Below are 12,330 nucleotides of genomic sequence, written 5' to 3' on the forward strand. Positions count from 1 at the left end.
CTTAACCTCTCTGAACCTAATTTCCTCTTGAGCGAAATGGGGGTAATTATGGTTTCTATCTCATGGGACTGTCATACATATTAGAAATGGTAATCCACATAAGTGCTTATTAGCACAGAGTCTGGCATATGGAGAGCAACCAATAAACTTTGTCTACTCTTTATAATAGGATGTTTTTAAGACTGCTGATCTGCCAATATCTAATATAAAGAAATTCCTCTTCATTGTCTTACCCAGAGAAAAGGATTTCACCATTATAATGCTGTGAGAAAAACCTTTTTACATGCCTTCAAATTAATTTCAGTTCATTTTCCCACCTTCTTATAAACCAGCTTTGACCCTATCTTTCAACTCTAAATGATGATTTTATGAAAGTTAAAATGAAATTAGCAAAATGGTCCTTTTCTATCAATGAAAGTGTATCGGCTCTAAAAGGGTTGCGAACAATAACTTACATTTCTCCTACTCTATCCTACATACATCTCTCTGCTGTCTAACAACAGGAGTATGTTAAATCATGCAATGTACACTTTCTTCTCCCAGAGTGGCAAGTGAGCTATTTTCAACTTTCTGTTGTGACACCATTTTTAAAGTTGTGTCAGCATGCCTATTATCAATTTACCTTTTCACAAGCTGTGTACATCTTCTGCAAGAGTTTATTGAGATATGTTCCCTAAGATTGTCTAGGCATTTTCCTGGATGTCTGAGTTGAATTGCCCTTCCCTTGGAAAGGTGCTATCTTGCTTAAATATGAAAATACTCCAGGCTTCACATCCTTCAGAGGTTCATATTATATATTTATACATCAGTATACATTAGCACATCCAGTATACATTCCTCGACATTCTCAATAATATCTGTTTAGCTCTGTTCCACTCATCACTTACAAAACTAATTTGGCTGTGAAAAATTTATTTTCACAAAAAGGGGTGTTTCAAAGAATGATATATTTGGCAGGATTACGGAACTTGGCCTGCGCCTCAGTTTTAGAAAGATAATAATAAAGGAGCCATTGCTTGGTCTGATTCACAGCTTCAGTGATCATCAAGGGTAGTCAAACTCAGAGACAGAAAGTAGGAATGGAGATTGCCAGGGCTGGGGAAAGAGAAATGAGGAGTTGTTATTTAATAGGCATAGAGTTTCAGTTTTGCAAGATGCAGAAGTTCTGGAGATTGGTTGCACAACAATATGAATGCACAGCAGTACTTAACACGACTGATCTGTTCACTTAAAAATGGTTGAGATGGTAAATGTCACTTTATGTGTAGCTTATCTCAATTAAAATTTTAAAATAAAGAAAAAAAGGAAATGGCAAAGATCAAGGACAGAGAAGCACATCATCCAAAGCAGAACTGGAGAATGGAGACCATAATGCCAGGAAATGGAGGAGAGAAAACAGAGGTTGGTGAGTGGTGGGAGCTAGTGAATACCAGGGCTTCTGTCTGTCATTAGAAAACATCAAAAACGGAGTTGCAACATGTTTATTCAACTTCAGGTGTCTTTTCTGCCTCTCCTTCTTCCTTGGCTACTTTCTAGGAAAAAAAATCTATATATAAGATATATTTTTATTAGAGATTTTGTCAAAGTGCTGATCGACTGGCCCAGATGTGCAGCACATTTTGGATACTTTTATGGAAAAGCTAAGACTTATTTTTCTAATAACTCTTTCATCTGCGGCATCTAGTTTTTCCATTAGGAAAACTAAAATAGCTTGTGGAATTGCTTTCTGTCCTTCTACAATAACAGACACTGCAGTGAGCTAGTCACTGCGGGATATATGCAGAATATGATGTGGATACAATGAGAAAAACCTCTCTTCACTCCACACCCTTTTGGCAGAAGGACATTTTTTGACACCTTCTCATGTTTCCAGGTCAGAGAACATCTTCCCTTGTGTGAATAGAAAAAAGATCATTTATAATGACATATGCTGAAATAATGGACTGTGATCTCTTTGAGGGCAAATAGCATCTATTAATAATTTTAATAACTCACAAAGAGCCTCGGCCATACTTAGGTGCTAATTAAGCATGGTTTTTTGTTTGTTTGTTTGTTTGGGTGTGTGTTTTATACTTTCTTTTACCTGGACACAGTAGAAACTTCTATTTTTTGTTGGGGCGGATAATCAGGATAGGCTGGATCAAACTGATAATAAATGTCTCCCAGTTCTAGTGGCTCAGAAAGGTGTATTCCTCTGTCATATGCAGCATGTCCATTGGAGGTCAGCTATAGCTCTGTCCTCTTAACGTTGGGGCCCCTGCTAACAGAGCAGTCTTCCTTTGGTCGTCCTGACCTAGAATACAACCAGGCATGATTGACCAAGCGTCTTCTACCTGGAAGTCCACATTTTGTTGGCAAAAGCAATTCACAATGCCCTTGGGGTTTAACAGGGCAGGTTTGTAGACTCTTCTTTTACGCATGGCCCCTGGAACAACAACTAACTGGAATAGTTGGCAAAGAAGAAGAATCTATTGGTGGTTGAACAAAAGCAAAGAGAGCAAATATCTCTACAATTTTCTAAAAACTACACACTGTTTTCATTCAGTTGTCATTCAGTCTTGACCCCAGCCCTGTGAGATATATAATGTTCCTTCTTTTCTTACAGGTGAATAAGCTGAGTTCAGGCTGACTGAGTAACCTGCCTAAGATCACAAAGTTAGTTATGTGTTAGAGCTGGTGTTTGAATCAATACCCAGCAAACTCACAAAGTCCATGTTCTTCTCAAGACAACATAGTGACTCCCACACTCACATGTGGACAGAGTGAAGCCTAAAACCCACTTTTCAATAATGCAACCCTCATATGAATTGATGAGGCAGACATAAAGCACAGCATGTAATGACTAAAGGAAATGGTTAAGTTCTAGAAGCTGAAAGGTACTAAAAATAGCAAGGCTACTCCACATCATGCATTTTCCATATAAAAAGCATATGAGCCTCACTGACCATCAAAATAAGGGCAAACTAGCTCCTTCAAGAAAATGTGTGTGTGTGTGTGTGTGTATGTGTGTGTGTGTGTGTGTGTACACATGTATACATATATTAACATATTTCTGGAGCGCCTGAAATAGGACTAAAGCATTCTTTTCTAGAAATGTCCAGGAGTGGAGAATTAATAAGAATAAATTCATTAACGATACAAGAAAAGAGTTTACCAAGGCAGTGCATTCATACCAGTCCAAGGCTGGCTAAGGAAACCCAGTATTGGAATACAAGTAAGTTTAATTCTTCTAGAAGAATATATAAACAATCTTTAAAATCTCACTCAGAGAACTCACCCCCTCTCATTCTGTTTTTACTCAGTTATAAAGGCATTATCTGAAATAGTAAAAAATTATTTGGTGCAAATGCTTATTATGCTGTTAATGAGAAGAAAAAATGAAAGTAGCCTAAATGTCCAGTAATGGACAGTTGGATAAGTAAAATATGACTCATCTGTTTTAAGAAATATCACCCCCACTGTTAAAAGACTCATTTTTCACTAGTTTAGAATAACATATGAAGATGGTTTGGCCTTAATTTTAAGTGAAACAATTAGAATATAAGAGGGATATATTATAAAATCTCCACTCTGTAAGAGAAATGAAAAGAAAAAGGTATATATACACATATATGGAAGAAAAGGTAAAAAGGACTGTATACAGATGCTAAATCTACTCTTATATGGTATTAGTATTTGTGTATATAGTCTATATGGCCATAGATGACACCCATTTATTCTTTCAATAGGCATTTATGGGGAGATGATAACTTGTAGACACAGTTCCAGGCATAGCAGTGAATAAAATCAAACTGCTATCTCGTGCCGCTTATATTATAATGGGGGAAGGTATATAAGAAACATGTAAACATCTAAGAGAAACAAATAAGCATATAGTATATTAGTTAATGAAAACTTTGGAGAAAATTAAATGGGATAAAGAGATAGAATGCTATTGATGAGGGATTATTTTATATATGTTGGAAAAGATGCTATTTGGGTAGAGGCCTAAACAAAGTGGGGCAGTTATCCAGGTAGATAACTGGGGACAAGCAGTCAGGCAGAGAGAATATTGGATGCAAAGTCCTTAGGGGTACATGGAGTCTTCTAGAAAAAGAAAAAAAGAAAGAAAAACAAGCAAATGTGACTCAAATGAAGTGAGGAAGGGAAAGTAGTAGGAGAGGAAGTCAGAGGGGTGGTGGCTGGTGGCAAGGTGAATCATGTGACCTTGTAGACAATTTTCAGGACTCTGGCTTTTTTCCTGAAAGAGATAAAGAGCTATTGGAGGACTCTGAGCCCAATCGTGGCAAAAGCTATCTTAAAAAGGTCATTCTGGCTGCTTGAAGGGACTAGATTGGGGGCAGAATAGGTGAAACAGAATCAGGTAAGAAATCAGTAGCTTGGGCTCAGAGATAGCAGCCGGGAACATGAGGAATGTTTGGATTTAAAATATTTCAGGCACGAACTGGACAGGGTTTGCTTATGAATTGGAAATGAGATGTAAGGATAGAAGAGGACGCAGTCATGACACCTGTGTTTGTGCAGTGAGAAACTTAAGATAAAGTTGCCATTTACTGAGAGAAGATGGCAGAAGGGCCCATTTGGGGGTGGGATAGGAGAAAAATCACAAGTTTGTTTTGGGATGGATTAATCAACTACGTGGATAAACATCTAAGTGTGACATTCAAAGGGCTGAATAAAAGAACATAGGGATTAAATATAGTGAGATGAGAGTCCTAAAAATCCAAAAAGCCAAGTTAAGTATTTAAAGGTGAAGGGAGTTTATGTTTATTGCTGCTGATGTGCTGTGTGTGATGAGGACAAATGAATGACCATGGTATTTGGCGAAAGAAATAATTGACAAGAGTGGTTTTAGTGGAGAGGTCAGGTTAAAAGCCTAATTGGCATTGGTGCAGGGAAATGGGAAGAAGAGAAATCAAGACAGTAAGTGTACATCTTGTTCTAGAAATGCTACTGTAAGGGGAAACCGAGATATTGGGCAATAGTTTAGGGAGGTCACGGGATAAAGGCAGAGCTTTTGGTGAGATAGGGAATATTACATGTTTTTGTATCATGATAGGAGTAATAGAGTCAATAGGAAAAATGTGATAATTCAGGAAAGAGAGGAGATAACAATAAAAGAGATATCCTAGGCTAAATGAGAAAGGGCTAAGGGCGCCCGGGAGAGGTTGCTCTGGGAAGTAAGGTGATGTCACACATCATAACAAGAGCAAAGACACATCCTTGTGGACATAGATGCAGGGGCTTTGGTATATTTGGTGATGGACGTAGGTGGAATTTGTCTTCCGATATAGCTTCTATTTTTTCAGTGAATCAAGAGAAATGATATTCTTTTCCCAAGTCACATAGCAATAAATCACAGAGCTGTCTGGATTTCAGATTCCAAACTAGCTGTTTTCATGACACCACCATAGTAGCCTAACTTTCTTCAGGGTAAAAACTAAAACTTATCTACATTTTAGACATTCTCATTTAGTGTTAATATTCTGAAGAGAGGTCATCACTCAATTACCAAAGCTCGAATTGGAACCATTTTTCCTGGCCAGAGGCATCCATTGAACTTTTCCACTTATACAATAGTAATCCCTTACTCGTTTTCCTAAAGTTTTCAAAGCTCAAGATTAATAATAATAACCTAATTTCATAGCAAGACTATGAGGTCAGTATTAGTAGTGCCACTTTGCAAATTCGTAAATTAAGGCTCAGTAGGATTAAGAAATTTTATCACTTGTAAGAAACTTGTACTCTATACTCCTAGCAGTTCATAGGGCTCACTAAGTATTTGTGGATGAAAAGAGAGGACCTGTTTTGTGAATTTTATTACTTAGTTGGCGTTCAGTTGCAACAAACAGAAAACCCATCTGAAAATGGCTTAAATGATACTACTGCCATTTAAAGTCCAAGACGATTTAATTCAATGACTCAACATTATCCCAGTGGGCCAGGTTTCTGCCAGCTTCATATTTTGCCAGTCTTAGTGCACACCTTGTCCAAATAAGGCAGCCTGGCACGTGCAACTGGCTCTCTATCTAGACGCTGGTCTAAGGGAACATTCCCATCTTGTGTTTCTTTAAGATCAAGGAAAACTTTCGTAGACGCTCTCCCAAATCCTGACTGTGGATTCATCTAGATGTTGTACCTACCTACACCTAAAACATTTAATTGGCCAGAGCAAGAAAGGTTTAATCATGAAGCTGAGGGGGTTCAATCTCTCTGGGGACATGGCCATTTAGAGGATAATGAAGACAAGATTAATGAGCAAGGAAAAAGGAAAATGGGACCATCTGGGAGTAGGTGGCCAGTCATCTCGTGTGGAGTGGCTGGGATTTGAACCCAGATATTTGACTGATTCCAAAGGTTCTGTCCTTGAAAAAATTTCTTACCATTTTTTCTTCTCCTCCTCTTCCCCTGCCCAATCCCAATCCATACACTTTTGCTGTGAGTGTAGATGTAGCCAGTGCCAATTAGTTAAGCATAATTCCTCATGTTACACCTTAAACTATCCCATAAATGGCCAGATTCTAAAACACCGTAGTTCTGAGGCACAGTATAGCTCATCTAGGACTAGTCTACAGTCACCTCTCAGGACTTTATTGATCTTGGTTGAAAATTAATTATTTTATCTAGCCATGAAAGGATAAATTTTATACTAATATGAATCTACATATGAAACTTAAAATCAGATTTGCTGAGGTCAAGGAATCTATTACTTGCCCTATGGTTTATCTGATGATGATTCTACATCAGTGATATAAGGAGTGACCGTATATCACTGATGTAGAATCATCATCAGATAAAGGTCAAGGCCAAGTCTTTTTTAAAAATAAAAAAACAAACAAAAATACTAAAACCTATTGAATGGGAACCATATCAGGTATTGTATACATAAACCAAATGTTTAAATATGGCCTTCAGGCTCTATCTTATGGGTGCCTCCCTCATCTTGCTTCTCCTCCGACCTTACCTGCTACCATCTGCTCGCTCTTGCTGGTGTTTATTTTTGCATAGTTCATATAGTCATACTTCCTGGCTTTTGCAGTAACTGATTCTTTGCCTAGAACTAGTATCACCTTATTATGAAGCCTACTTTTAGCGCCATTTATAAAATAGTTCTCTGACCTTCTAAGTACGAGCATTCTCTGTTCCATTTCCTGGATTGTTTTTTCTTTACAGCACTTTACAGCATCAGGCATGGTATCTATTTGTAAAATTGTATTTGTCTTTCTCCCCTTACAAGAAAGTAAGTTACAGTAGGCTGTGGTGTTTTTTTCTATTTTATTTCTTGTTATATATACCTCTACTACCCAGAACAGTGTCTAGTATTTAGTAGACAATCATTACTTCCAGAATAAATGAACAAGTTGCAGTCCTTGCTTTCAAGAAGCACCCAGTCTATTGGGAAAGACATGCAAACCAATCAGTCAGCCAACTGACCAATTGACCAACCTAGCAGTAATCCAACCACCCACAGGATGGGTCCCGCTGCACTACCAGCATGAGACGTAAGAACACCGTACAAAGTTAGGCTGCCTGAGATCCGCTTCCAGCTCCACCAGATCAGCCCGATGTGTTTAGGAAGGTTTCTTAAACTCTCTTTACTCTCAGTTCTTCCATCAGTGAATGGATTTTTTGAGGAATTAGAGAATCTCTGTAAAACACTTTACACAGTGCCTGACATAGTATAAGCGTTCGACACATATACAGTTTTATTATATATAAAAAAGAGCTAGATTCAACGAGGGCACCCATGAGCTCTGCCTGAGGAATTCAGAACAACAAAGAGGGAATGAGCCTAAAACTTGGGTGCTTTGTAGAAATTTATCACTTTAAAAAGGGTAAAGGTGTGTTAAATTTTTAGTTCCTTAAAACTTTTTAGTATAGAGAGACAAACCATTATTACTTTTATCTCTGATCGTCAATCCATGTTAAAACTGGGGTGACTGGCTTAGGAACAGAATCACTTCCCAGGTGCTAAACCACTAGCAGACGAGATCTGCCTAAAGAAGTACTCAGTTCATTTTTCACTACGATTTTCCTCTTGTTTTACATGCAAGTGGTCAAAAGCAGAGAAGTTCAGAGCTACAATTCAACTTTAGTATCATGTAGTCAAGTATAACGAAGTTACCTATATCGTCACATCTTCTGTGATTTCTATAATATCAACATTTCTATATCATTTAAATATTTTCCTTGCTTTCAAAGTAGAGAATACAATGCTTTCTTCTGCTTAATTTTACAAGTATAATGTATAGACTATTAGACCTTGATTTGCACAGAGTAGGTGAACAAAGAACATTAGAGTTCAGAACTAGAAACTGCCACAGTAATTTGTTTTTGCAAATAATATGCAACTTGTGTCAAAGGAAGAAAAATACACGTTATTTCACTTAATAACAATTATCTAGGAAATGTTGTATCATTATTATTTTGTATTAGTTCTACTTGCGTTCGTGTTAAATGGATGAAAGCTGAATTAAAAGGTGACATTTGGGCTATTTCCTAAAAAATTGTGATTTTTCAGTCTTTAAATCCATTTCCTTGGCTCATGTTTTCATCTAGGCAATTTCGCTACTTTAATGTTATTTAAAATTAAATTTGTTCTTTGGTTCGTTACAATGCTTAGCAAGTTAATAAGTTTATAAATCATAATTAACTACTACTTTCTGTTCTGTTGCCCTTCTGAATTGCTTTTTTTTTTTTTTTGACTTTTTTTTCTCTCCCTCTGTAATTTGCCACATGCATACTTTATTTTAAAGATGGGTAGACCTCATTTTCAAGGTGTGGTGGGTTGGCTTCTTCACTGGAAATGTGTAACCATGTTGTGAGTGAGACACGTGAGTGTGTTGATGCATACGCTTGCACGCGGATGTGAACATACATGTGTACAGAAATGCTGAACTGCCTCCAGGGAGCATTGTTTTTTAAATACTCTCCTCCACTTTCCTGGGTGCAATTCCTGAATCATGTTGATTCCAACCTTCCATTAAGAACTCCTTATTTCTGTACAATAAAAGGAACTCAGATAGAGCATAATGAATTTTCAGACACTTTAGCAAAGCTTTAAAATGTTCAAAGAGAGAGTCAAAAGGCCTCAGTCATTAGGATTCTACTTACGGAATGTGGGTGAGCTTCATTAGAATGTGAAACCACAGAGGGCAGAAAGGATTCCTGCACATGCCTCTTTCTTCCTTCGTTGTATCACATCACACAGATCTTCCCTATTGGTTTATCTAGAAAGAACTGTGATTTTAGCAAGAAGGGCTGCAGAGGCAAGTGGTTATAATTAACAAGTCGTAGGCCTAACTATACCAAAATGTTTGCAGGTCCTTCCTCACCCTCTGGCAAACCTCATCCTCACAAGCATTCCAGTTCACCTGAGTGCCACATACACACGTGCTTGTTCACGTTGTTCTTTAACTTAAAACATTCCTGTGTCTTTCCTAACCCTCGACCTTTATCTCTTCTGACTGTTACAAGTTTTCTTTGTCATTTTCTTTTCATTCTTTTTGAAATAGTTTAAGTTTTATACTGATGCCGAAAAAAATATAAAAGTGATTTATGTTGTACAATTTATGTAGTTGATCTCAGGCACTTTTTAGTTCTTTCTTATCTTTCACGAGTACTGTTTTTCCCTCTATAAGACATGAGGACAGGTGCTCCTCATTTCCTCCAGCTTTTTCTCCACTCTCAAATCCGCAGTGATGATGGTTCATACATCTTACACTCACTTCTTGGTTTACTTTGCAGCTTTCTAATGAGACATGTCCATTGCATGAGACCATCTTCTGTGGTGACCTTTTAATTGATAACACTATAAATCCACAGCCCCTAGCACTTTTCTCCCCTCTGAATGGCTGACAGGCACATCTCCCACCTCTCCGTGACCAGGCCAGGTCAGCTCCTGGAACATCTCTACCGGTGCCACTTGCACAGATAAGCACCTTTAAAAAAATAAAGTGATGACCCACTTTGACCCTCAGGGAATTCCACCAGATTTTACCTTCTCCCATTGGGCTTTATCTGTTCTACTTGGTTTCCATCCTAATAGCTCCATGTGTAGATACTTAAGACTGAGAAGTCACCTGAGTGCTGTCCCAAACTTTTATACTCAACATTTGCTTTTAAGATGCTGAGCCCTTTCTTGTCTGCATATCATAAAATGGGTCTGTAATTTAAGCCCTGATGATACCACTGGCTCAAAATTAAATTTTTGTGAAATCTTTGTGCAAAGTGGAAGCAATTCATTCTAGACCCAGAGAAACTCCAGATGCTGTTACAGATGCGAGGAAATAACACAAACCTAACACTTTCCTAGAAAATTCTTTCTTCTGAGATAATCAATTATGCTAACACTGATATAGAGAGTACCGAGTTCTAGTGCTGCCTCTCTCACAAACTTTAAATAAAAAATATTAAATAAGCCTCTTTCTTTCTTTGAGATTTAATATTCATTTTAAAAAGAAGGAAATATGTTTTTATAAACATTTCTTTTCCATTATGTGGAGGACCTGCAGTGTTATATCACACAGGCATGGCACAGAAAGGGGAAGAATTTGTCAACATTTCTATAATCCACCACTCCACATCTCAGAATTGATGTGAGAAAGGAAATGAAGTATAAAGTGTCAAAAAAATTGTATATATTCAATAAGTTTTGGGTCTTTTTACACATAGGTGTCACACACAGGTATTGAATCTATCTGTATTAATAGGCATTAATATAACATCGTAAATTAAAAATCTGCATAATACATCTTATTACTATATTAATTTTTGAGTAACAGTAAAACCTCTTCTTCCTTCCAGAAGCAGGATAGAGAAGATAAAGGAAGGAAGTGCCCTCACATCTCAGTAGTTGACAACCAAGGGTTATTCTCATCCACATTGCATAACCGTGACGAGCTGGATGTGGCCTGCATCAGGCCACTTTTATGTCAGAACTCAAGCCGAGAGAGAATTTTCTGTTGGGAAGATTGTCAGTCTTATGCCAGAGGGATCATTGATGCTGAGACCACACGATGACCTAAACATAAATATGGTCATGTCATTTCCACTCACATTTCATTCACCATCCAAGTCACACATCCAAACCAGAATACAATGAAGCCAAAATATTTAACCCTTGCCAAGGCAGACACAGTAGCTACTGAAGAGTCCCGTGTCAAAGGAAACATGAGAAGTATCACAGGAGAGAATGAAAACACATGCAGATACCTACTAGAAGAAATCATTTGGCACCAAATACAAATATACTACTCCCTACTCTGTCATTAATTTTCTTTGTGATCTTAAGTAGTCCACTTAATCTTAAAATCTTAAAAATGAGGCCATTTTTTATTTTTATTTATTTTAATTTTTTTTTTCTCATTTTTTTAGGCAAGTCAACCCTTGGTTGACCTCACAGATTGCAAAGAACTTGTCAGCTTACGACCTCTTATTATTTTTTATTTTTTTTTTTGCCTATAGCACCTGGTTTTCCTAGGTGGTCTCCCATCCAAGTACTAACCAGGCCCGACCCTGCTTAGCTTCCGAGATCAGACAGGATTGGGCTTGTTCAGGGTGGCATGGCCATAGACAAAAATTTAAAGTAGAAGTACTAGACTCTTTGCCTACTTTCCAGAATTGATAATAGGAAGAGATTAGATATGAAAGTGTCAAAGTTATTTTTGCAAATCAAACAAAACTCAAAGAAACAAATGTCCAGTTGGATCCCGGTATCAGATGCCACTGTGTTTACTTACTTCACAGATCAGAGATTATTCTACAGAGGAAAATCCATTATTGCCCTAGCCTGTTAATATCTGCAACAAGCTGCAAGAAAATAAGTAAAGATTTGCTTCATCCTTTGTATCTTTGGAAGTTTTAATGTACAATATTACTTTCAAAAGATGTCCAAATATTTTTAAATGATATCACTTGAGATATAAAGGAAGTCTGACCTTCTTTGATCAGTCTTCAGGCGTGGCTGTAAGTTAGACAGATTCTGAAAGAGAGGTCTGACCACTAGGTCTGTAATCAAGGTGTTAGCAAGACCATGCTCCCTCTGAAGGTTCTAGGGAGAGACCTGCTCAAGGACTTTCTCCTGGTTTCTGATAGTTCCCTGGGGTGTGGCAGCACACTTCCAGTCATCACATGGAATTCCTCCTGTGTACATCTCTATCTCTGTGTCCAAAATTTCACCCCCCCCCTTTTTTTTTAATAAGTACATCAATCATATTGGATTTGGGCCCACCCTGTTGACATCATCTTAACTAATAATATCTACAAGGACTCTATTTCCAAATAAATTCATATTCTGAGGTACTAAGGGTTAGGACTTGAACCTCTGAA

General features: G+C 37.6%; 1 pseudogene; it reads right to left on the reverse strand.

The window, feature by feature from the left end:
* Positions 1 to 11,457: 11,457 nt before the first annotated feature.
* LOC112478250 lies at positions 11,458 to 11,576 on the reverse strand (annotated as a pseudogene).
* Positions 11,577 to 12,330: the final 754 nt, after the last annotated feature.

This window comes from Pteropus alecto, unplaced genomic scaffold (genome assembly GCF_000325575.1).
Source record: "Pteropus alecto unplaced genomic scaffold, ASM32557v1 scaffold42, whole genome shotgun sequence".
NCBI lineage: Eukaryota > Metazoa > Chordata > Mammalia > Chiroptera > Pteropodidae > Pteropus > Pteropus alecto.